At 55.1% G+C, this 23039-nt stretch overlaps 6 non-coding genes across 6 annotated transcripts; 3 read left to right on the plus strand and 3 right to left on the minus strand.

Moving 5' to 3' along the window:
• Nucleotides 1-6257: 6257 nt before the first annotated feature.
• TRNAL-CAA (transfer RNA leucine (anticodon CAA)) lies at nucleotides 6258-6366 on the minus strand. The gene is made up of 2 exons: nucleotides 6329-6366; nucleotides 6258-6303 (listed from the first exon to the last, which is right to left on the minus strand). It is a non-coding gene; the product is annotated as a tRNA-Leu (tRNA).
• A 3151-nt stretch (nucleotides 6367-9517) lies between these two features.
• On the plus strand, nucleotides 9518-9591 carry TRNAI-AAU (transfer RNA isoleucine (anticodon AAU)). The gene has a single exon. It is a non-coding gene; the product is annotated as a tRNA-Ile (tRNA).
• A 3827-nt stretch (nucleotides 9592-13418) lies between these two features.
• TRNAS-GCU (transfer RNA serine (anticodon GCU)) lies at nucleotides 13419-13500 on the minus strand. Its single transcript has one exon. It is a non-coding gene; the product is annotated as a tRNA-Ser (tRNA).
• A 1190-nt stretch (nucleotides 13501-14690) lies between these two features.
• Nucleotides 14691-14795, plus strand: TRNAR-UCU (transfer RNA arginine (anticodon UCU)). The gene is made up of 2 exons: nucleotides 14691-14727; nucleotides 14760-14795. It is a non-coding gene; the product is annotated as a tRNA-Arg (tRNA).
• Nucleotides 14796-15910: 1115 nt separating this feature from the next.
• On the minus strand, nucleotides 15911-15983 carry TRNAV-GAC (transfer RNA valine (anticodon GAC)). Its single transcript has one exon. It is a non-coding gene; the product is annotated as a tRNA-Val (tRNA).
• Nucleotides 15984-17687: 1704 nt separating this feature from the next.
• On the plus strand, nucleotides 17688-17760 carry TRNAK-CUU (transfer RNA lysine (anticodon CUU)). Its single transcript has one exon. It is a non-coding gene; the product is annotated as a tRNA-Lys (tRNA).
• Nucleotides 17761-23039: the final 5279 nt, after the last annotated feature.

A 23039-nucleotide genomic window follows, 5' to 3' on the forward strand; every position in this document is an offset into this window, starting at 1 on the left:
TCTGAGGTTTCCCTGCAGTGTAGACGCGCTATTTCGAAATAAGCTATTTTGGAATAACTATTCAAGACCAGCTTATTCCAAAATAAATGTGCCGTGTAGTCGTAGCCAGAGGGATGAAGCAGCAGGAGGGAAGCCAGCAGTGCAGAGGCCAGCTGGAAAACTGAGTATCCCAGGTACCCACACACACAGTACCATGTAGGTCAGGACTTTGAATCCTACAAGCTGAGTTCAAATCTCAGTGGGAGCTGCTGGGGTGAGCTTGTTGTTGTGAGGTTTTTCACACTGCACGTCTATGTCTAAACTGCAAGCTTTTTGCACAAGAATAGCCGTTCTTGTGCAAAAACTAGCGGAGTGTTTACCCTGCATGTGCATTCTTGCACAAGAAAATGTGCAGTAAACCATTGGAAAAGATGGCTTCTTGTGCAAGAGTTATTCCTCTCCCCATAACGAATAAGCCCTCTTGCACAAGAAGGCAGTGTGCACAGGCAAGAGGGATTTCTTGTGCCAGAAACCCCTATGGCTAAAGTAGCCATAAGAGCTTTCTTGCACAAGAGAGTGTCTATGCATGTTCTTTGTAAGGATATATAGCACCTCATAGAGCTGGGAAGAGCCTTGAGAGGTCAGCTAGTTCTGTCTCTGTGCTCATGGAAACTCCAAGAACCATCCTTTACAGCTTTGCCTCGGATTGCTAAATGGTTACCTCAATGATTGAACTCATAACTCTGGGTTTAGCAAACTAATGCTCAAACCACTGAGCTATTCTGCTCTCCTGGGCCAAAGCCAATGGCCGTGTGGATGTGCTCTTGCACAAGAACTCTTCCCCAAAACAGTTCTTGGGCAAGAAGCCTGCAGTGCAGATGGAGCCTAAAGTTTTTCATATTTTTTGTTTTAAAAATTGTGACGGCGTGTTGGGGGTTCCCCGTCTCCTGCACCCCGAGATGGCACAAACAGACTGCACCAGCCAGTGGAATAGAGGAAGTTTATTGCCTCTCCAGGATACAGCATAGCACAGATGTAGTCTGGTCCCAGAGCTGGGCTAGGATGCCTCAGGCCCCCTTGAGTTGGGGGAGACTGGGCCCCTAAACTCCAGCTCCTCTCCCTAGGCTGTCTCCTCCATGCTCCCCCACAGTAGCAACTCACTCACTAACTTCCAGCCCTGCCCCCCAGCCAAGCCAGCATTCCACCTTCCTTTGTTCCTCTCCATGGGGGGTGTCTGGCCACTGGTTTGCATAGTGACTCATCCTGTTTTGCTGGGTCGTGGTACCCACGGCAGCCAGTGGGGGTTCCCCCAGAGCCAGCAGCATAGAAACCAGCCAGGTACCCCCACTACGTCACAGTTCTCCCCCCTCCGAGAGCGAACTGAGCAGGGTCACTCCGCTCGTGACCTAGGGAAGTTCGGGTCCTCTGCGTGGGAACCCGCCCTGGGGACATGGGTGCTCCCCTTGACTCGGGCCGGCCGTGGCAAGGCCCCACATGAATTGGCTTCCCTCTGTCCACTCGCCGCCCCGCTCCAGGGCGACTGGCACAGGCCTGTCCTCGGGGGTCACTCCCACCCTTCCACTGGCCTTGATCTCTGGCCAGGGTCTCTCGGGCCGGGGCCATGAGCCCAGCGAGCCTTCTCTGGACAGCCAGGGCGGCTTCCACCCCCGATGCTCCATCCAGGGAGGACTTCCCCTCCCATAGCTCTCTCAGCAAGCCCAGAGGGTCTATCTGGGGTAGAGCCCCCCAAGCCGCTTTCCTCCTGTCTTGGGCCTTCCCGCCCCTCTGGCAGGAGTCACAGGACCGGCAGTACCGCTGCACGGCTGTAAAGATTCCCGGCCAATAGAAGTGCTGGAGCAGCTTCAGCCGGGTGCTCCGGATCCCCCGGTGGCCCCCAACGGGGACATCGTGGGCCAAATACAGCAGCTTGAGGCGATACTTTCGGGGGACGACCAGCTGCCGCTGGAGCCCCCATTCCCTCGCCTTCCTGGGGGGGAGCCACTCACGGAACAGGAGCCCACGCTCCCGCAGGAATCTCTCCTGGCCACCTCTCCCCCGGGGCTGAGCTGCATGGAGGCCAGCCTGGTCCCTCAGCCTCTGCAAGGAGGGGTCTGCCTGCACCTCAGCCTGGAATTCAGCTGCTGAGGCAGGGATCGGGACCTGTCCCCCACCTCTGCCTAGGTCCGGAGTCCCAGCCTGGCTGGACCCCGTGTCCACTGGGATGGGACCCTGAGGACGCTGCCAGGAGTCCTTCCCTGGACCCACGTTGTCAGCCCCCCGCTGGCTCTGGCTCCGGGTAGTGACTAGAGCCCGCTGGGATTCATGGGGCCACTCCTCTAGGTCATTCCCCATCAGCACCTCGGTGGGCAAGTGCGGGTGCACCCCCACTTCCTTGAGGCCCTCCTTGGCCCCCCATTTCAGATGCACCCTGGCTACAGGCACCTTAAACGGGGACCCGTCTATGCCCTTCAGGGTCAGCTGCGCGTGGGGTAGTATCCGCTCCGGGGCCACTATGTCGGATCGGGCCAGAGTCACCTCCGCCCCCGTGTCCCAGAAGCCCGTCACCTTCCTACCATCCACCTCCAGGGGTATGAGGCACTCGCTCCGCAGGGGCCGTCCTGCCCCCACCCGGTACACGGAGAAATCCGCCTCCTGAGAATCAGACCTCCCAGGGGAGGTGCACTGAGCATCCTTCCCCTCTCTCTGAGCTGAGGTTTGCCTGCTAGCCCCTGCCTCTGGGGCAGCCTGCCCTTCCTCCCGCCCCAGCCAGTTAACCCTGGAAAGTCCCCGGTCCTGGGACCTGGTGCACTGAGCCCTCTTGTGGCCTTTTTGCCCACAGCGCTGGCAAGTTAGGCTTTGGGCTGTCTCTGTCCAGGCCCTGGCTGGTTCTCTGGGGCGCAGACGACCTGTTCCTTGGTCTCGCCCCGTAGTTGACTCCCTCCGTCGCTCAGCCGAGATCCGGTCTCTGCGCGGTTCCCTCTCTCTCCGGGACTCCCGTTCACACCCGGACCGGCTCTCCGTGAACTCATCCGCCAGTCTCCCGGCCTCCTGGGGGTTCTCTGGTCTCCGGTCCTTGAGCCACAGCCTCAGTTTGGGTGGGCACACTTCATAGAACTGCTCCATCATGACCAGCTTGAGCAGCTCCTCTGCGGTCTGGGCTCCGACTCCAGACACCCACTTGCGGCAGTATTGCGCCAGGCGGGAGGCCAGGTCCACATAGGTCTCCCGTGGCCCTTTCTGTACCCCCCGGAACTTCTTCCTGTACATCTCGGGGGTCAGCCCGAACTTGTGCAGCAGGGCCTCCTTGACTCGGTTGTAATCCCCTGGCTGTAGGTCCTCCAGCTGGCTGAGCGCTCCGGCCGCCTCCTGGTTCAGTGCGGGGATGAGCTCCTGCAGCCAGTCAGCTGGGGGGACCCGTTGCAGTCCACAGGCCCTCTCAAAGGAGCTGAGGAACCCGTCTATGTCACCCATGTCCTTCAATTGGGCCACCACGAGCCTCTCCAAGCGTCTGGCAGTCCTGGGACCTTGGGGCTCATCCGCACTTGGCGCAGCCGGTGCCCCGCCGGTTCTCCGCTCTGCCATGGCCAGCTCATGCTGTCGCTGCCTCTCTCGGTCCTGGCGCTCCTTCTCTCGGTCCTGGCGTTCCTTCTCTCGGTCCTCTACTTCCAATTCCCTGATCCGCAGCTGGATCTCCAGCCGCCGCAGCTCCGCTGGGCTGGCCCCTGCCCTAGATGGGCTACGGCTTGCAGGCCTCCCGGGAGACGCTGTCTCATCTCTCCGGTGGGTTCCAGCGCTCCTCCCCCTCTCTGAGCCTGACACACTCTCAGGGGGGGTCTGGCTGCTTCCCCTGGGGACAAGATCCTGGCCCCGTGGCTGGTCATTCTCTTCCAGCTGGGTAATCAGCTGGGCCTTGGTTGCTTTCCGCACAGGCAAGCCCCTCTCTCTGCACAGCCCCACCAGCTCTGCCTTCAAGAGTCGGGCGTAGGCCATCTGCCCGCTGGGCCCCTCGGTGCAGACTCACCAGTCTAGTGCTGCAGCGCCCCACGATTCCCAGGAACCGCTTCGCTCTGTCTCCAGCACGCCTGGCTCCAGGGCTCTTGCTTCTACTGCGCCTTGTCGCTTGCCGCTGGGAGCTTCATCCACGGGGTGCAGTGCATCCCACTCCTGACACCAGTGTGACGGCGTGTTGGGGGTTCCCCGTCTCCTGCACCCCGAGATGGCACAAACAGACTGCACCAGCCAGTGGAATAGAGGAAGTTTATTGCCTCTCCAGGATACAGCATAGCACAGATGTAGTCTGGTCCCAGAGCTGGGCTAGGATGCCTCAGGCCCCCTTGAGTTGGGGGAGACTGGGCCCCTAAACTCCAGCTCCTCTCCCTAGGCTGTCTCCTCCATGCTCCCCCACAGTAGCAACTCACTCACTAACTTCCAGCCCTGCCCCCCAGCCAAGCCAGCATTCCACCTTCCTTTGTTCCTCTCCATGGGGGGTGTCTGGCCACTGGTTTGCATAGTGACTCATCCTGTTTTGCTGGGTCGTGGTACCCACGGCAGCCAGTGGGGGTTCCCCCAGAGCCAGCAGCATAGAAACCAGCCAGGTACCCCCACTACGTCACAAAAATATTTCAAACAATTGTTCAATGTGCCCCAAGCCTGGAATTGTGCTGCAGCCACCTCCCTCACTACCGTCGCTGGCTCCTGGGGCACGCTAAGGATAACAAAGAGACAGAAATTCCCTCTTCCGAATGCACATTCCTCAATTTTAGGTGCCAGATTCAAGCCCTTGGAAGGAGCCAGAAACACAGGAAGGGCTGATCACACCCCTCTGAAAACCAGCTCTCAGGAGGCACCTCCAGCTGCCCCCAAAGTGTGGGTCACCCCACACTAGCCATGGGTGAAACTCAACACCTGGACATTTCATCTCCCTCCCAAAGCCAGGGGCTTGTTCCCACAGTTGCAGCCTCAGCAGGGAGCCGCACTGGCGCTCACTGCTCATAGGGAAGGGAGCGGGTCCCACAGGATCTGGGGCTGGTGGGGAATGGCCGGTTGTCACTGAAGGGGAAGGATAAAACGCAGCCACATTGCCGAGGGCAGGGAGAGCGGCTGTGGCTGGCCTGGCGGCCCTGTGGGACGTCCCTGGGGGAGCTCTGCAATGTGACCCTGGCTCCCAAGGCAGCAAGTGCAGAATCCCCCTTGGGGAGCGCGAGAGGCTCCGACCGGCCTGGTCTGAATCCATCTGACAGGCTGGACGACCCCGATGCTGGAGTGTCAGAGCCCCTGTCAACCGGCCTGTGTTTGTCCCCTCCCCCACCAGGCAGGGCAGGGCCCACACTCCCAGCAGGGAGTTACAGGCACGTCTCTCGCACCCAGAGCACTGGGACGACCATGGAGCAGGACTCACTGGCCAGTGTGTGGTACCCAGGGACTTACAGTGGGAGTCAGAGCCCTGCCCAGCCAGTGCCAGTCACCTCTGCACCCACTCCAGGCTTGTGGTTTCCTTCTCCCTAACAAGCCTCCCCAATCAGCCTTTTCCTGAACCAGCAGTTTTATGGGTGGCCAGGGGAGGCCTCTTCTGTGTCTCAGAAGCACATAGGAAAATATGACTAAAGGGCACAGCAAGGCACCACTGGGAATTCATGGAACTTCTTCTCAGCTTGGGAAAGGGACGACTAAGGGGTGATGGGAAAGATATTTGTGCTGTGAAAACAGCAGGACCCCCAGGGAAACTGGTAAATAATCCCAGTGCCCAGGCGTGATGTTACCTGCCCCCACACAATTCACACGGCAAACCTGGCTCCCAGAGTACAGGGGGAGTCTGTGGGCTCATTGCTGGGCCGTGGGGTGAAGCGGGAAACCAGCCTCTTCCTGTGGGGCCTGTGAGTGTTGCTGAATCTGGGCCCCTGCACCTGGGCAATGGCAAACAAAAGGTCTGGGGGCCACACAGAGACCCCGCTGGGCTGAGCAGGAAGTGTCTGGGACTTTGCTTTGTCTTTGCCTGTGGGCTTGTCTGTCTGCAGCCTGGAAACCTCCTGGCTCCTCAGACCACTGGTCTGGATGGTGCGTTACAGACGTCGGAATAATGGAATTGCTGTGTAGACGCTCCCATTGTTATTGCAGTGTAATGGCCGTTATGCCCAAGGAACGCTGCTGTGTAGATGCAGCCTCAGAGAAATGCTTTCATGAGCATGTGGGAGGAGCAAGGGCTCCTACAATGTCAGGAGAAATGAGGAAATGAGGTCACCTCTCTAGACATAAAAGAGATGATATAAGAAAAGAGGATGTGTCAGGAGTGGGATTTGAACCCACACCTCCATTTGGAGACCAGAACACCCAGCTAAGGGAAAGACAGGTCCTTGAGTCTGGCGCCTTAGACCACTCAGCCATTCTGACACCCATGCAGACACCTCCAATGGCAGTTTTCTTACATGTGTGAGTTGCTCGGGGAGGCAGCAGGAGCACCTCTCTTTCCCCATCTAACAGCTGCTCTACAGCCCAGGTGGGTTTATCCCCACTCACCCTCATCTACCGTTGCGAGGTGTTTTGCAGGGAGCTGACAAGAAAGAAAAGAGGAGAAAACTCTGGCCGGCAGAACTGAGGCTTTGGATTCTCCTGTGCCAGGGAGTCTGTGTCAATGCGCCTGGGGATCCAGAGCTGGGTGGCTCCTGGGCTTGTTGGCTCCAGACCAGGGGTGTCTCTTCTGCAGGGCGATGCTTGTTCCCGGGGCTAACGCTTATCTCTGGGACACACTTTGTGCAGGGACCGTTGGTCTTTGTGCCACAGCACGTGTCTGGGACGTGGGAGTGAGGAACCTGCCTCAAATAGACACGTACCCGCCCCCAGCAGTGTTCTGCTTGAGACCCCGGAGCCCTGGCTTTGACTGGTGCCTGGCACGTGGGGAATTAGATCTAGGGTTTCTAGAGCCCCACAACAGCTGCTGCTCACATGCAGATGTGCACATCTGTCTGGGGTTACTGGGCTCCTGGCCTGCTTCCTGTCCCTGCCAACCTGGGCAAAGCGGCATCACTGGCTCAGGGGTTCCTCTCCTCAGTGCACTGCAGAGAAAGCCCTTGTGTGTCACTGACACACTCCCCAAGTACCTACCTTGAGTCTCCCACACTCCACTCCACACTTTAATTTCTTACAGGTACTGTCCTATCACAACCCCTCCCCCAACTTCCTGCCTTGAGCGTTCCCCTGCCCAAGGGGTGGTGCCCAATAGAACAGTCCCAGTAAGAAATGTGTCACTTTCATCCCTGGGAGCAGCTCAGCCAGGCAAAGGGGCTGCCTGGGGCAGGACATTAGCCCTGGATGGCAGGGGTGGGTGTGGCAGTGACATCACAAGGGCCTTTTGCAGCCCCTCAGCTTATTGGCTAACGGAGGTTGAGAGCCTGTGTGGGGGCAGGAAAGTAGCTGCCTGAGAAATGTGCTGGGCTGCTGGCCGGGAGTGAGCCAGGTAAGTCTCCCACCCAGAGCCTGCCTCTGGCACCCCAGCCCCTCCCTTCCCCCACCCACTGGTACCCCATGTACCAGTTAGTTGGGAAACTAACACAGCGAGGCACAGGCTATCCAATAAGTTTCTGGACTGCATTGGAGACAACTTTCTGTTTCAGAAGGTTGAAAAAGCTACCAGAGGAGAAGCTGTTCTGGATTTGGTTTTAACAAATAGGGAGGAGCTAGTTGAGAACTTGAAAGTGGAAGACAGTATAGGGGACAGTGATCACGAAATAATAGAGTTCATGATCTTAAGGAAAGGTAGAAGGGAGACCAGCACAATTGAGGTAATGGATTTCAGGAAGGCAGATTTTGATAAGCTCAGAGAACTTGTAGGTAAGGTCCCATGGGAAGCAAGACTGAAAGGAAAAACAACTGAGGAGAGTTGGAAGTATTTCAAAGGGACGTTGTTAAGGGCCCAAAAGCAAACAATTCCGCTGTGTAGGAAAGATAGAAAATATGGCAAAAGACCAGCTTGGCTGAACAAGGAGATCTTGCATGATCTCAAAATAAAAAAGGAGTCATATAAAAAATGGAAACTAGGACAACTAACAAATGATGAATATAGGCAATCAACACGGGAATGCAGGGGCAAGATTAGAAAGGCAAAGGCACAAAATGAGATCAAACTAGCTACAGGCATAAAGGGAAACAAGAAGACCTTTTATAAATACATTAAAAGGAAGAGGAAGACCAAGGACAGGGTAGGCCCACTGCTTAGTGAGGAGGGAGAAGCAGTAACAGGGAACTTGGAAATGGCGGAGATGCTCAAAGAGGGTATGTCTACACTACCCCCCTAGTTCGAACTAGGGGGGTAATGTATGCATACCGAACTTGCTAATGAAGGCCGGGATTTGAATTTCCCGGGCTTCATTAGCATAAAGCCAGCACCGCCATTTTTAAAAGCCGGCTAGTGCAAACCCCGTGCCGCGCGGCTACACGCGGCACGGACTAGATAGTTTGGATTAGGTACCCCACCAGTTTCCAGTACTTCTGCTCTTTGCTCCCTTTGGGTTCCTGAAGTAGGGACATAGCCAGGCTCAACTGACGGAGGCCAACTCTCGCTATGTAGGGTATGTTTACACTTGCACCCTCTTTCCAAAAAGGGATGCAAATGTAAAGAGTGAAAACTGTAAATGAAGCCACCAGGGACACATACAATGGGCCTGCAAAAAAATGAACCAGCTGAGCACTTTGCAGAGAACAGGCCATCGCCCTGCTGGGAGAGGCTCCATCGTGCACAGACTCTGTGCAGGGCCAGACTGCTGGGAGGAGGCTCTGGCCATGGACTTTCCTCCCTCTCTGTTACCTCCTGCACCTGGGACTGAAAGGGACGTGGGCTGCAGGCTGGTCCTGCCCAGCTGCCTTTCCCAGTGGGAGCAGAAAATGCTAATGGAAGGGCTCACACATTGTCCCCAATGCACTCGCCTGAGGGCCTGAATTCTTGCTGCCCCTGGCTGCACCCTAATGCCCTCCTGGGGGGCAGGTTCACCAGCTCACACCCCTCCTGTCACACAAAGCTTGCAAACAGGGTTGATTTTCCTCCATCTCCTCTTGCTTGCTGCTGCGCTAAAAGAAATCCTGAAACCAGCCCCGTCTCCTGTCACTGGAGAGATGGCCCTGTGCTGGGATATGAGAGTATCCCAGTGATGCTCCTCGCAGCCCAGGAGAAGAAGGGGGCTCTGGGTGGAAGGAACCCAAGTAAAACAGGTCCCAGTGGGCATGAACTGGGCACCAGCTTGGCCCAGTTGAGTGAGGGGAGGTTGGTCCCATGGTGTCAAGGGCAGAGCTCAGGACTCTGCTGCTGCTGGCAGGGAAGAAGCTGGGAGGCAAGGTGCTGGCAGCAAGAGATTCCGGCTTCTCTTTGCCCTGGGTCTGCCGGCCACCAGCCACCTCGACCAACCCTCAAACCAGCTGGACTAGCCAGCCCATGTCACAGTGAGTCGCTAGTGGCCCTGTCAGAGAAGAGCCATTGGCAGCTGCAGAGACATCCCATCAGCTGCCTGAGGCGCCTCTCTTGAAAGGGCCGCTGGTGAGCTGCACTTTTGTAGGCCGGCTAGCTCAGCTGGTTAGAGCATGGTGCTAATAATGCCAAGGTCATGGGTTCAAGCCCCAGGCTGGCCAAAGGGATGTTCCATTCAGTAACTTCCCTTCCTTTAGTTGCCTGCTATGGACAGGGAAGCAGAAACAAGCAAAAGGCTGAGAGCTTTGCAGGAAGCAGGGCAGAGATCTGGTAGGGGGAGGCTCCACCCTGCACAGCCCAAGGGGCTAAAAGGGCCTGGGCCTGGCTTCCTGTCCCCAACACAGGGGAACTGATACCCAAATTCCTGCTGCTGCAGTGGCTACCTCAAGGCACCAGCTGGGGGGCAGGTTCTGGAGCCCAAGCCACACAGGGAGACTCAATATGACCGGGAGGCCTGGAGCGTGTGAGCCCTGCACAGAGGCTGCTGCTGGGGGCCTGCTTCAGTGGCCCAGCAGCTCAAGTTCCCCTGAACCAGCTTCTCCCCCTGGAGCCACCCCCCAGCGCTGCTGAGGCCCCTGACATGAGGCAGTGGGACCATCAGAGGAAGGTGCCAGGCTTAGCCCTTCCTCCCAGCCTCCACCCCCCTCCTAGGGTCTTTTCTTAGCCCCTCCCCAGTTCTACATTCCCCACATAAAAACCAGAGAGTTTGTTCCTTCAACAGGGAAAAGTCCTGATTGTGTTACCAGCAGGGGGAGGGGGAAAGGAAAGTGGGAAGGGGGGGTGTTGGGGTGTGTTCGGGGGGGGAAGCAGGGGAAGAGGGTGTGTTGGGGTGTGTTTGGGGGCGGGGGAGGCACAGAAGGCAAAAAATGAGGGGTAAAGTTCGTTCGAACACAGGGGCTGGGTTTAAACCACTGCAGAAAAAAGGACTCTGCCCCTGGATCTTCCCTGTCCTCTCCAGAGCCCTTAGGCTGGCACTGGGGAGGCCTGAGTCAAGACAGTGCCCAGTGAAGGGGGAGGGAAGGGCTGGTACTTGGGGTGGGGCCGGGGGCTGTTCTGAAAGGCTGCAGGCGCCGTTAGACCCTTTTCTTCTTCCCTGTCTCACCCCAGCGCTGAGCAACACTCAGTGTCGGTCTGAGCATCCGTCCTGCTGAGCAACACTCAGTGTCGGTCTGAGCATCTGTCCTGCTCTGGGACGTGTCTCTGTGGCAGGAACCTGCCCAGGCGGCTCTCGCAGTGAGGCCCCTCCCTGGCAGCACCGAGCAGTGAGAGCTGAGTGAAGGGGGAGGCAGGACCAGGGGGAGAAGGCTCCATGACTGTGTCAGAGGGAGGCTCTGCCCTGGCCAGGGGGGAATCGTTGCCTCTCCGAGGGGCCGCAGGCCTGGTGGGTCATTTCCCCAGGTTACTGAGTGGGGGCTGGGGCCAGTTCTGGGTTGTCTCCTTCAACAATCAAACTGAACCAATGAATCTTGTGCCGACCTGACACTGCGCTGGGCTAGTGCTGTGTGTGCCACAGAGCTTCCTGCAGGGCTGCCCACATGGGAGAGGGGAGGGGCAGTTTGAGTCACCCAGCTCAGCCCCTTCTGAAAATGGCAAGTGTTGTCTTAGCAGTGAGGGAGAGGTGGGAAAGAGGCCCTGAGTGAACCTCTTGGGTCACAGCTGCTGTAACATGTGGTGAGAAAAATGACTAGGGAGCAGTTATATAAAAGTCGATGACAGTTTCCCTGACTGGGAATTGAACTCAGGCCACAGCAGTGAGTGTATTGGAGCCTAACCACTAAACCATCCAGAACAGGCTATGTTGCTCTCTTATACTAGCCATTCACAGGCCATTTTCTGTCCACTTCAGGATTGGAACAGCCAAAAAGAACATCAAAGCAGCCATACTGGGTCATGCCAGTTGTCAAACTAGTCCAGGATCCTGTCTCATGACAGCAGCCAATTGCATAGTCCCGAGGGAATCCTCAGGACAGACAGTTATTAAGTGATTCCTCCATTCCCAGCTTCTGGAATACACCAGCTAGGGACACCTGCCCTGTCCATCCTGGTTAAATGCCATTGATTGACCTTTCCTGCATTAAATTATCCAATTCTTTTTTTTGGACCTTCTTGTAGATTTCACCTTTGCAACATCCTCTGGCAAGGAGTTCCACTGGGTGCAAAAATGCTTCCTCTTTAACTCGGTTACTTACCAGTTTCATTCTGTCACCCTGGTTCTTAAGTAGGTGAAAAAATAATTTCTTATTTGCTTTCTGCACCCCTGTCATCATCACATAAACCCCTGTCCCGTCGCCCCTTGCTTGTCCCTTTCCCAAGCTGAGAAGAAGAAGTTCCATGAGCTCCTGGGAGCTGCTTTCCCAAGAAGAGGCATTTCCAGCAGAGAAGATGGCCAAGCCCAATCCCCTACACAAAGCCCCTGGAAATACCAATGGAGGTTGGGAAAGCTCCCTCTCGGGCAGCGCTACGGAATGGATCCGGCTGGCCATCGGGCTGACTAACCCATCAACAGACGAGTCGCCATGAGACTTCTCAGCCCAAGTGCAGAGACTGTGGAGTCCCCCACTCCCAGCCCAGTGGCAGAGGGGCAGCGCCCTGAGGAGGCAGGTCCTGAGCAGCAGAGACCTTTGGAGGGAACAGAGACAAGGGAGACGTGAGGTGAGAGGAAGGAGAACAAGTCGCCTCTTCTCAAGGGAGACGTGGTGGGAAACTGCTGGTTCCGGTGCAGACTCTTGCATTGTTGTTGTGGAATAACGGCCATTGTTCCAAAAGAACTTTTGTGTGTGGACAAAACCTGCACAGCCTAAGAAATATGATTGGCAGCTCCTCCCCACAATCCTTTTGTCAATTGAAGTGCAGGGCTCTGAAGACATGGACCCAAGGTAACAACCTTGGTTGCTTTCTGCTAAGGCCACGCTGGAGGGAAAAAGACAGGCTCCTTTGAGCTGAAGTTGAACCAGCGACCTAATGATTACTTGCCAAACACACACTACAGTCCGCCACTCTGCCAGCTGAGCTATTGAAGGTACCTGAATAACATTAGTTTGTCCAGGCTGTCCCTTCTGCAAGTCTCAGGGCAACTGCTCTCCCAAGTAGATGGCATTGCTGATGAGGGGCAGAGGAGCGCAGGGGCTGTCACAGGTACTTCACATGCAGACAGACCCCCTGAGTGAAACCTGAGCTAGATCCATCCATGTCACAGCAAAAGGAAGGAAGTTGGGTTCTTCTCATGTGTCGTCTTTGTTCCAGAGTCTCTAGGGGTGTGGCACCAAAACCTTTTGTGCTGGCCGTAATGTTTTGTTTTATTTCAAATAAAGTTTGATCAACTAACATGAGACAGTTCAAACACTTAATCGTTTAATGATTTCAATTAAACTGTTCTCCCCAGCTGCAGCCCTAGAGAAATGGCTGGGGTGTAATTTTGTCATTAGTAGCGAGTGTCCATTAGTAACCAAGAGTCCATGGAAAGGTTTGGGGAGGGCAGGGGCTCAGCAAAGGGGTGGGGTCTTGCGGAAGGGACGGGATAGATCCTGGCTTGCCCTGACATTGAAAAGGTGACCTTGGGGGCATGTGGCCCCCTGAGCAGCCTCTGATGTTCCCTGCGTGAGCCCCAGAACCAGCCCTGAGTGACGGGGGCAGAGGGGGAGCAGCTCACACGGACCAAGGGCTGGACATGAGCCTGCCAGGCAGCAGTGACATCACAAGGAACTTTTTTAGCACCTCAGCTCATTGGCTGGGAGGCAGTGACCTCACAGAGGGTCCACAGCAACAGCCAGGTGGGACAGGCTGCAGGGCTGGGGCATCTCAGAGACCCCCCTGGCCTGGCTGCCTGGAATCTCCTTTGTGAGGTTTCCCCTTGAGGGCAGAAGGGATTGAGGGTCCCAGCTGGGAGTGTCTCTGTGGAGATTTCCCCTTTCCCCAGGCTGCAGTGAGAGGGGCTGGCACTGAACTGAAGAGAGATCTGGGAGAAGCAAGAGGAAGGGCTGCAAACATCCAATGAGGATGGGATTCGAACCCATGCATGCAGAGCACAACGGATTAGCAGCCCATCACCTTAACCACTCAGCCACCTCATCTGAGCTGTAAGGATTTGTTACCAATTACCCAAAGCCGTCACTGCCAGGAACCTTTGTGCCACTTGCTGGCTGGCCAGGGACACCCAGGGCAGGAAGGTTTTGGCTTTTCACAATGTTCCCTGGGCTGTTGTACAAAGCTCAGTGCTGGTAACAAACACAAACACCCCCTGGCTACACCTTCCCTGCAGGCTTCTTACACAAGAACTGTTTTGTGCAGGAGTTCTTGTGCAAAATGTCTTGTGCAAGAGCACGTCCACACTGCCATGTGCTTTTGCGCAAGAATGTTCATGGCAGTGTGCACACTCTCTTGTGCAAGAAAGCTCTGATGGCCATTTTAGCCATAGGGGTTTCTTGCACAAAAAAATCCTGTTGCCCATTCATACTACCTTTTTGTGCAAGAGCTCTTGCACAAGAGGGTTTATTCCTCATGGGGAGAGGAATAACTCTTGCCCAAGAAGCCCTCTTTTCCTACGTTTTGCTGTAAATTTAGTTGCTCAAGAACGCGCGTGCAGTGTAGATGCTCCTCAAGTTTATGCACAAGAACGGCCATTCTTGAGCAAGAAGCCTGCAGTGTCGACGTAGCCCCTGGGTGCCCAGAGACGGGCTGTCTAGTCACAGTCTGGCTCGGCGCGCTCTGCAATGGGAAGACGTCCACGGAGCAGGCAGATGGCAGCGGCACACGGCTCTGGTGGGCCCAGCATCCAGAGGAGCGTTTCTGATATGAGTGTTTACTGACAGTGTCCGTCTCTGGTCTGATTTCACAGTGTGGTGAGACACTGGCACCCACAGCAGCATGGATGGGGCGGCTGGAGGGAGTGGCTGGCGGGCGGCTGGTAGGAGCAGCGGCAAGTGGCCAAGGGAGTGGGTGAGCCTCATTTGCATATCTAATGAGCCACCATTGTTGTGGAAGAGGCTCTTGTGCCAGAAGGAGCATCTACACAGCCCCTTCTTGTGCAAGAAAAACCCTCTTGTGCAATGCTGCTACGCTTAGCCTCATTTGCATATTTCTGGTGCAAGAACCTGCCAGCGTAGACATAGCCCAATTGTTTTCACTGTCAGGGGGTTCAGTGGCCCCTCCCTCTTCCTACTTGCTCTCCCAAAAGAGACAGACCTGGCTCCCCTTTCTTTTCCCCCAGCAACTGCCATGCTGCAAAGCAGATATTAGAGACAGCAAAGCCAACATTCCATGAGGCTCTGTGGCGCAATGGAAAGCGTGTTGGACTTCTAAGCTTTGGTGTGCTCTATAACTTGGGTCAGTCATTCAAAGGTTGTGGGTTCAAATCCCTCCAGAGTCACTTTAGCTTCTTCCTCATTTCCAGAGCAGCTTTTACAGAACTGGAAATCCTTAGGCTGACACCAGGATGGGCTTTAGTCCAGACAGTTCCCAGGAGACCCCAGCGAGGGTGGAGGCAAGGGCTGCTCTGAAAGGCTGCAGGTGCCCACAGACCCTTTTGTCCCTCCATGTCTCCTATCTGTGCTGTGCATCACTCAAGCTATGTCTACACTACACTGTTCTTCTAAAAAAGCTAGGTAAATTGTGACCCCTAGTTTGCATAGATTTTTCTGGAAGAAGCTTTTCCAATTTTTGGCCTGTTTACACTGGGCCAAAAGTGGGAAAAAAACCTTTTTTTGTAACATCCCTTCTTCTTCATAAAACGAGGCTCACAAAGGCACCAAAAACGCACGTCTGCTCTTCTGAAAATAATTCGGCAGCTGTGTTCCCTGGACTAAACCGTTGTCTCTGTAGTGTAGACAGAGCCCTGATGTAACATCTTATTTCAAGTGTAGGTGCAGCATAGATAGAGGGTTGACTCAGAGTCCTTAGTGCTGCCTCTTAGACCATGGGACCTACACAAGGCACCTGTGACTCAGCTGGGCCAAACTGGAGCCCTGGCCCAGGCCCACTGGGACCAGCTTTGCTTGTTTTCCTTCCACCCAGAGCCCCCTTCTTCTCCTGGGCTGCAAGGAGCCTCCCTGGGATGCCCTGAGACAGGCACAGGACTCTGCCTCCCCACAGCCAGCCCCACCCCACAGGCTTTGGCAGAACAAGGGGGGGGAGGCTCTGCTCACCCTACTGAGTCCCACTGAGACGTTGAGCTTTTGTCCTGCCCCACTCAGCTTGGCCTCCCTCCTCTGCCCCATTCCTGCCTCACTTCCTCCTTGGGCAAGTCACACAAGGGAAGCAGCAGGAGGAGCTGGCCCCATACGCCTGCTTCCGAGGGCAGGGGAGGCTGAGACACAAGTGTCCATCAGGTGCCTGGCCTGACCCATCTGGCTTCCCCAGGCTGGCACAAAGGGGCATTCTCAGCTGATGTCACCCCCCCCGTCGCATGTGAGTTGGGCTTATCCCAGGCAGGAGGAGCTGCACTTACCCGAGTACCCAGGGGAGCAGCAATAAGAGAAGACCCTGTGTTTGTGCCTGGTTTTGAACCAGGAACCTTTTGCACGTCAGGCAAATGTGATAAGCACTACACCACAAAAACACCCAACACACAACTGTTCTTCAGAGACTGGCACTTGTCTGACTGTTCTGTTCCTAGCTCTTTCCAATACCCTGCTCTGTAGGGGGGGGAATGCACCTTGTGAACACTCCACCTCTTGTTCTCATGGAAGCCACTAACCCGAGCTGCCAGCTCCTCATTTCCTCACCAGCCCCTTGAGATTTGTAGCTCAAAGCTGGAGCTGCTGTGGAAGGAGCTGAAGCTACAGAAGCTGACAGGGGAAAATCAGCAGGCCAAAGCTTATTTTTTCTCCTCCCTGGGCTGATGTGGCTAGAACTGAGGAGAAGAAAATCCTCTTCCCTTCTCCTCAGAAGATGGAAATTGCAGTTGGTTCTCTCTCTGGGTACGTCTAGACTACTGCATTTTGTCGACGGAAGTTTTGTCGACAGATACTGTCGACAAAACTTCCGTCGACAAAGAGCGTCCAGACACATTGAGTTCTGTCGACAAAGCAAGCTGCTTTGTCGACAAAACTCCGTAGTCTGGACGCGATGTCACAGGTAATAACGCCTTCTGTCGACAGAGTTCTGTTGACAGACGGTGTTATGCCTCGTAAAATGAGGTATACCAGCGTCGCCAAAATTGCTGAGTTCTGTCGACGTTATGTCGACAGAACTCAGCGGTAGTGTAGACGCTGGTATACAGGCAGTCCCCGGGTTACGTACAAGATAGGGACTGTAGGTTTGTTCTTAAGTTGAATTTGTATGTAAGTCGGAACTGGTACATATTGTAGGGGAAACTCTAGCCAAACATTTTTTTTAGTTTTGGATAGCATAGGGAAAGGTTAACTCCCCTCTAATGTTTGTTTTGCTGTCTGTTCCCCTGTTCAGAAGATTTCACATCTATTTCTGTCCCTGTGACAAACTCAGGACTAAAGGAGTAATTCATCAAATACCAAACAGCTCTGCACCATGCTTTGAGCTAATAGCTTTATTTCCACACACCACCCAGGGTTCTAGGAGGAGGGTCCTTTTTTTGCTAACACAATGAGGCCAGCACTTTGTTTGTTTTGGTGGAGTCTTTGTTTGCCCAGGGAGCCCAGCATGTATAGGGGGAGGAGGGGCGGAGAGGCTGCTTTTGTCTGCTGTTCGGCAGCCTGTTGCTCAGGGGAGGGGGCAGCCTGTTGCTGGCAGGGGGGGAGGGGGGAGGCGTGCAGGATGCGAGGCCGCGGGGGGGGGGGGGGCAGCGGGCGTGGGGAGGCACTTTTCCTCTGCCCGGCAGCTCTGCGGGATCCCTGTCCCTGTGGCCAGCTGCTGCAGGCAGAGGCCAGTTGGAGCCGGCCGAAGAGGAGGAGGGGGTGGATTCTAGGACCCAGGTGAGCGAGCCCCAGGGACGCTGCTGCGCTCCGGGAGCCCAGCATGTATAGAGGGGAGGAGGGGCAGAGAGGCTGCTTTTGTCTGCTGTTCGGCAGCCTGTTGCTCAGGGGAGGGGGCAGCCTGTTGCTGGCAGGGGGGTGGGGGGGCAGCGGGCGTGGGGAGGCACTTTTCCTCTGCCCGGCAGCTCTGCGGGACCCCAGTCGGAGCCGGCCCGAGGAGGAGGAGGATCCTAGGACCCAGGTGAGCGAGCCCCGGGAATGCTGCTGCGCATGTGCGGGAGCTGCCTCACCCCGTTCGTATCTAGGGATCCGACGTAAGTCGGAGCCACGTAAGTCGGGGACTGCCTGTATTAGGAAAATTTTCTTACACAGCCTGGCTAGCTCAGTTGGTAGAGCGTGAGACTCTTAATCTCAGTGTCATGGGTTCAAGCCCCATGCTGGGTGGTGCCCTTCTTTAACTCACATTCTCAGCCTGTGAGCAATTGGCTCTCAGTTTTCCCCAGGGTTTTAGAAAGAAAAAGTCTAGTCCTGGGGTCCAGCTTTAGTAGAACCAGAGAGAGAACCAACTGCAATTTCCATCTTCTGAGGAGAAGGGAAGAAGATTTTCTTCTCCTCAGTTCTAGCCACATCAGCCCAGGGAGGAGAAAAAATAACCCTCCGCCTGCTGATTGTCCCCTGCACCTTCTGGCCAAGAGCCTCTTCCACAACAATGGTGGCTCATTAGATATGCAAATGAGGCTCACCCACTGCCCTTGCCACTGCTCCTACCCGCCACCCTCCAGCCAGCCCATCCATGCTGCTGTGGGTGCCAGTGTCTCACCACACTGTGAAATCAGACCAGAGACGGACACTGTCAGTAAACACTCGTATCGGAAACGCTCCTCTGGATGCTGGGCCCACCAGAGCCCTGTGCTGCTGCCATCTGCCTGCTCCGTGGACGTCTTCCCATTGCAGAGTGCGCCGAGCCAGACTGTGACTAGACAGCCCGTCTCTGGGCACCCAGGGGCTACATCTACACTGCAGGCTTCTTGCTCAAGAATTGCCGTTCTTGCGGAAAAACTTGAGCAGCATCTACACTGCACGCGCATTCTGGAGCAACTAAATTTACGACTCAAGAGGCCTTCTTGGGCAAGAGTTATTCCTCTCCCCATGAGGAATAAACCCTCTTGTGCAAGAGCTCTAGCACAAGAAGGTAGTATGAATGGGTAACAGGGTTTTTTTGTGCAAGAAATCCCTCTGGCTAAAATGGCCATCAGAGCTTTCTTGCACAAGAGAACATGCACACTGCCACAGACATTCTTGCGCAAAAGCACATGGCAGTGTGCATGTGCTCTTGCACAAGACATTTTGCACAAGAACTCTTGCACAAAACAGTTCTTGTGTAAGAAGCCTGCAGGGTAGATGTAGCCAGGGAGTGTCTGGGTTTGTTACGAGCACTGAGCTTTGTACAACAGCCCATTCTCAGCTGGTGTTTGCAGCCCTTCCTCTTGCTTCTCCCAGATGTCTCTTCAGTTCAGTGCCAGCCCCTCCTGTAACCCTGCCTGCCCCAGCCCCTCCCACTGCAGCCTGGGGAAAGGGGAAATCTCCACAGAGACACTCCCAGCTGGGACCCTCCATCCCTTCTGCCCTCAAGGGGAAACCTCACAAAGGAGATTCCAGGCAGCCAGGCCATGGGGGTCTCTGAGATGCCCCAGCCCTGCAGCCTGTCCCACCTGGCTGTTGCTGTGGACCCTCTGTGAGGTCACTGCCTCCCAGCCAATGAGCTGAGGTGCTGCAAAAGTTCCTTGTGATGTCACTGCTGCCTTGCAGGCTCATGTCCTGTCCCTGGCCAGCCCCTTGGCATGTGTGAGCTGCTCCCCCTCTGCCCCCGTCACTCAGGGCTGGTTCTGGGGCTCACACAGGGAACATCAGAGACTGCTCAGGGTGCCACATGCCCCCAGGGTCACCTTTTAAATGTCAAGGCAAGCCAGGATCTATCCCGTCCCTTCCCCAAGACCCCACCCCTTTGCTGAGCCCCGGCCCTCCTCAAACCTTTCCATGGACTCTTGGTTACTAATGGACACTCGCCACTAATGACATAATCACACCCCAGCCATTTCGCTAGGGCTGCAGCTGGGGAGAACAGTTTAATTTAAATCATTAAATGATTAAGTGTTTGAACTGTCTCATGTTAGTTGATCAAACTTCCTTTTAAATAAAGGAAAACATTATGGCCAGCACAATAGGTTTCGGTGCCGCACCCCTAGGGACTCTGGAACAAAGAAGACACATGAGAAGAACCCAACTTTCTTCCTTTTGCTGTGACATGGATGGATCTAGCTCAGGTTTCACTCAGGGGGTCTGTCTGCATGTGAAGTACCTGTGATAGCCCCTGTGCTCCTCTGCCCCTCATCAGCAATGCCATCTACTTGGGGGAGAAGTTGTCCTGGGACTTGTGTAAGGGGACTGTTACCTCTTACTAAAACTCTGTGGGAGTTTTTGGTTTGCCAGCTCGCAGTATCAAAAGGGGAAGGGTCTATGAGACTGACAGACCCAAGAGACAATGGAAAGCAGCCAACACTCCAGCTCAGCCTGATTGACAGTTTGGACAGGCCAGTGAGGAAAGTGAGAGGCCAGGCCCGTCCTCCCTGTGAGCTGGGGTTGTTCTGGGTCTCTCTGAGCAAGGAGAGAGCAGTGCAAGCTGTGTGGAGAAGAAGTCCTGCAGCAACAGAGCCAGACACAGACAGCCCAAGGAGTGCAAGCTGTGTGGAGAGTCAGTTTTGCAGCAACAGAGCCAGGCACACACAGCTCAAGAAGCACAGACCCTTTGGTGAGCAGCAGACTGGCAGTGCTCAGAGAAGCCAAAAGGGACAGAGAAGCAACGCAAGGGGCTGGAGACTGACAAGGCAGCACAGCCTGCAGCTGGGTGTGGTGAGCAGCTGGGACCAGCAAAGTGCAGGGAGAGGCTCTGGGCAGGGAGATATCACCAGCCAAGAGGCCCAGCAGGCCAGACTGGGAGAGGGGTCTGGCCACTTAGAGCTTGAGGCTGTGTGGTCACTGCCAGAGCAATCGTGTCCAGCCTGCAGCCCCCCTGCAGCACATCCAGGGCCTTCAAGGGGCCTCTAAGGAAGAGATTGTGAACTGTCCTTACACTCTGCAGACGGCTGTTTTGATGTCCCCGTGCTACAGAGCAGGGCTGTGTGTTCTCATTTAACCATTCTCATTTTTTTCTTATTCTTTTCTCTTTAATGAGTTGATGTTTAATAAATTGTATTTGCTTTCAACCTTATAAAATGATCACTGGGCCAAGAAAGCCTGCAGTGTGAAGAGAGCACCTCGGAGTGGGGACACCCTAACTCCTGCCCCTAGTGACTACAAGGTCGGGGATTAAGCCCCAGGAAACCTGGGCCCAGCCTTGTTGGGGTTTCGAGGGCTCTGCTACTCAGGAGAGTGGAGGGGGAGCCCTCAGGATCAGGGAAGCCGTGGGGTGAAGGAAGTGGGAGCGGGGACTCAGATCCTTTCACTGGTTCATTTCACCGGGGTGTATAGAAGCCAGGAAAGTTCCCCACAATAGCGGGACCATTCCCCCGCTTACACATAGGTATTTCCAGAAAGCAGTGCAGTGTAGACATAGCCTGAGTGTTGCTCAGCACTGGTAGGAGACAAGGGAGGGCACCTGAAGAACAACCCCCAGCCCCAACCCCAAGGACCAGCCCTTCCCTCCACCCTCACTGGGGTCTGCTGGGAATTGCCCGGATGCCAGCCCACCCCAGTGTCAGCCTAAGGACTGACTGGTCTGTAAAAGCTGCATCCTGGAAATGAGGAAGCAGCTAAAGTGACTCTGGTGGGACTTGAACCCACAATCTTTTAACATCTCGCTGGGCTCACATTAACCATTACAGCTTAGAAATCCAACGTGCTTTCCATTGCACCACAGAGCATGAAGGCTGCTGAGTTTGATATCTCCACTCTCTGCTTTGCAGCATGACAATTGCTGGGGGTCTGTCTCTTTTGGGAGAGGAGGTAGGAAGAGGGAGGGGGCCACTGAAATTAAAGGATAAGAAGTGAGGTAGAGGTGGAGAATGTGGGCATCGATCCCACTGCCTCTCCCATGCTAAGCAAGCGCGCTACTGCTTGAGGTAATTCCCCTGCCTGCAAAAAAACTTGCTGCCTCACCCACCTTGTTCCAGAGCCCACAACGTGCGTGCGGATGCCCAAAGCTCCTTTCTGAAAGGGCCACTTGTGGGACTGACACCCGTGGGCCGGCTAGCTCGGAGGTTTAGGACGTGGTGCTCATATCACACAGACGTGTCTTAAGAGCAAGCCCCTTATTTCAAATCATAATGGGCTCGCTATTCCGACGTCCCTGCATGGCAGGAGGAGGGAGGGACGTTTTGGAATAGCGATTTATTTCGAAGTAAGTGCTGTGTAGCCAGCACCAAATTACAAAATAAGCTATTTCAAAATAGGCACATTGATTATTTTGAACTATGGGATGCACCCCTAGTGAGTTACAGGTGAACTCTGCCCCCAGCTCCCTGCTTCACCCACCCACGTACTGACTCCCTCGCTGCCATGGGGCTGTTTGCATTGGCCTCTTCTCTCTGTCGCCAGGCTTCAGCCAGGACTGAGACTCAGGCAGGAGAATGTGACCCGGCTCCCTGCACCTGGGCCCTGCATTTCTCATCCCTTCAGAGACACTTGCTAGTGGAGGAATAAATCACAGTCACATGAGTGTAGATTATGAAACTTTATAGTTGTTGTTGCCTTGGAAACTCCCCACAGACCTTCCCCTGGGGGCCCATCCTGTTGAGGGGCAGCCTGCTGGGGGGAGGCTCTGGCCACTTCATTTCCTCGTGTCTTTCAGGGCTACATCTACACTGCAGGCTTTTTGCACAAGAGCAACTGCTCTTGTGTAAAAACTTGCAGAGCGTCTACACTGCAGGCACGTTCTTGCGCAAGTAACCCAGACAACAGGGCTTCTTGCACAGAAGTTATTGCTCTCCCCACGAGGAATAAGCCCTCTTGTGCAAGAAGTCTTCCACAAGGAGGCAGTGTGGACGGGCAACAGGGGTTTCTTGCTCAAGAAAGCCCGATATCTAAAATGCCCGTCAGAGCTTTCCTGCACAGGAGAGCGTCCACATTGCCATGGGCGCGCTTGCAGAAAAGCACTTCTCTTGTGCAACAGCACATGGCAGTGTGAACACATTGTTGCGCAAGACCTTTTGCACAAGAACTCTTGCACAAAACAAGCCTGCGCAAGAAGCCTGCAGGGTAGGTGTAGCCAGGGGGCTTTTGGGTTTGTTACCAGCACTGAGCTTTGTACAACAGCCCAGGGAACATTGTGAAAAGCCAAAACCTTCATACCCTGGGTGTCCCTGGCCAGTCAGCAAGTGGCACAAAGGTTCCCTGAAGTGCTGACTTCAGGTGATTTGAAACAAACCCAAACAACTCAGATGAGGTGGCCGAGTGGTTAAGACGATGGACTGTTAATCCATTGTGCTCTGCATGCAGGGGTTCAAATCCCATCCTTGCTGGGTGTTTGCAGCCTTCTCCCTTTCCTCTCCCAGAGGTTCAGTGCCAGCCACTGCAACCTGGGGAAATCTCCCCAGAGACACTCCCAGCTGGGACCCTTCTGCCCTCAAAGGCGATTCCAGGCCATGGGGGTCCCTGAGATGCTCCAACCCTGCAGCCTGTCCCACCTGGCTGTTGCCATGGACCCTCTGTGAAGTCACTGCCTCCCA

Source organism: Pelodiscus sinensis, unplaced genomic scaffold (assembly GCF_049634645.1).
Source record: "Pelodiscus sinensis isolate JC-2024 unplaced genomic scaffold, ASM4963464v1 ctg35, whole genome shotgun sequence".
Classification (NCBI taxonomy): domain Eukaryota; kingdom Metazoa; phylum Chordata; order Testudines; family Trionychidae; genus Pelodiscus; species Pelodiscus sinensis.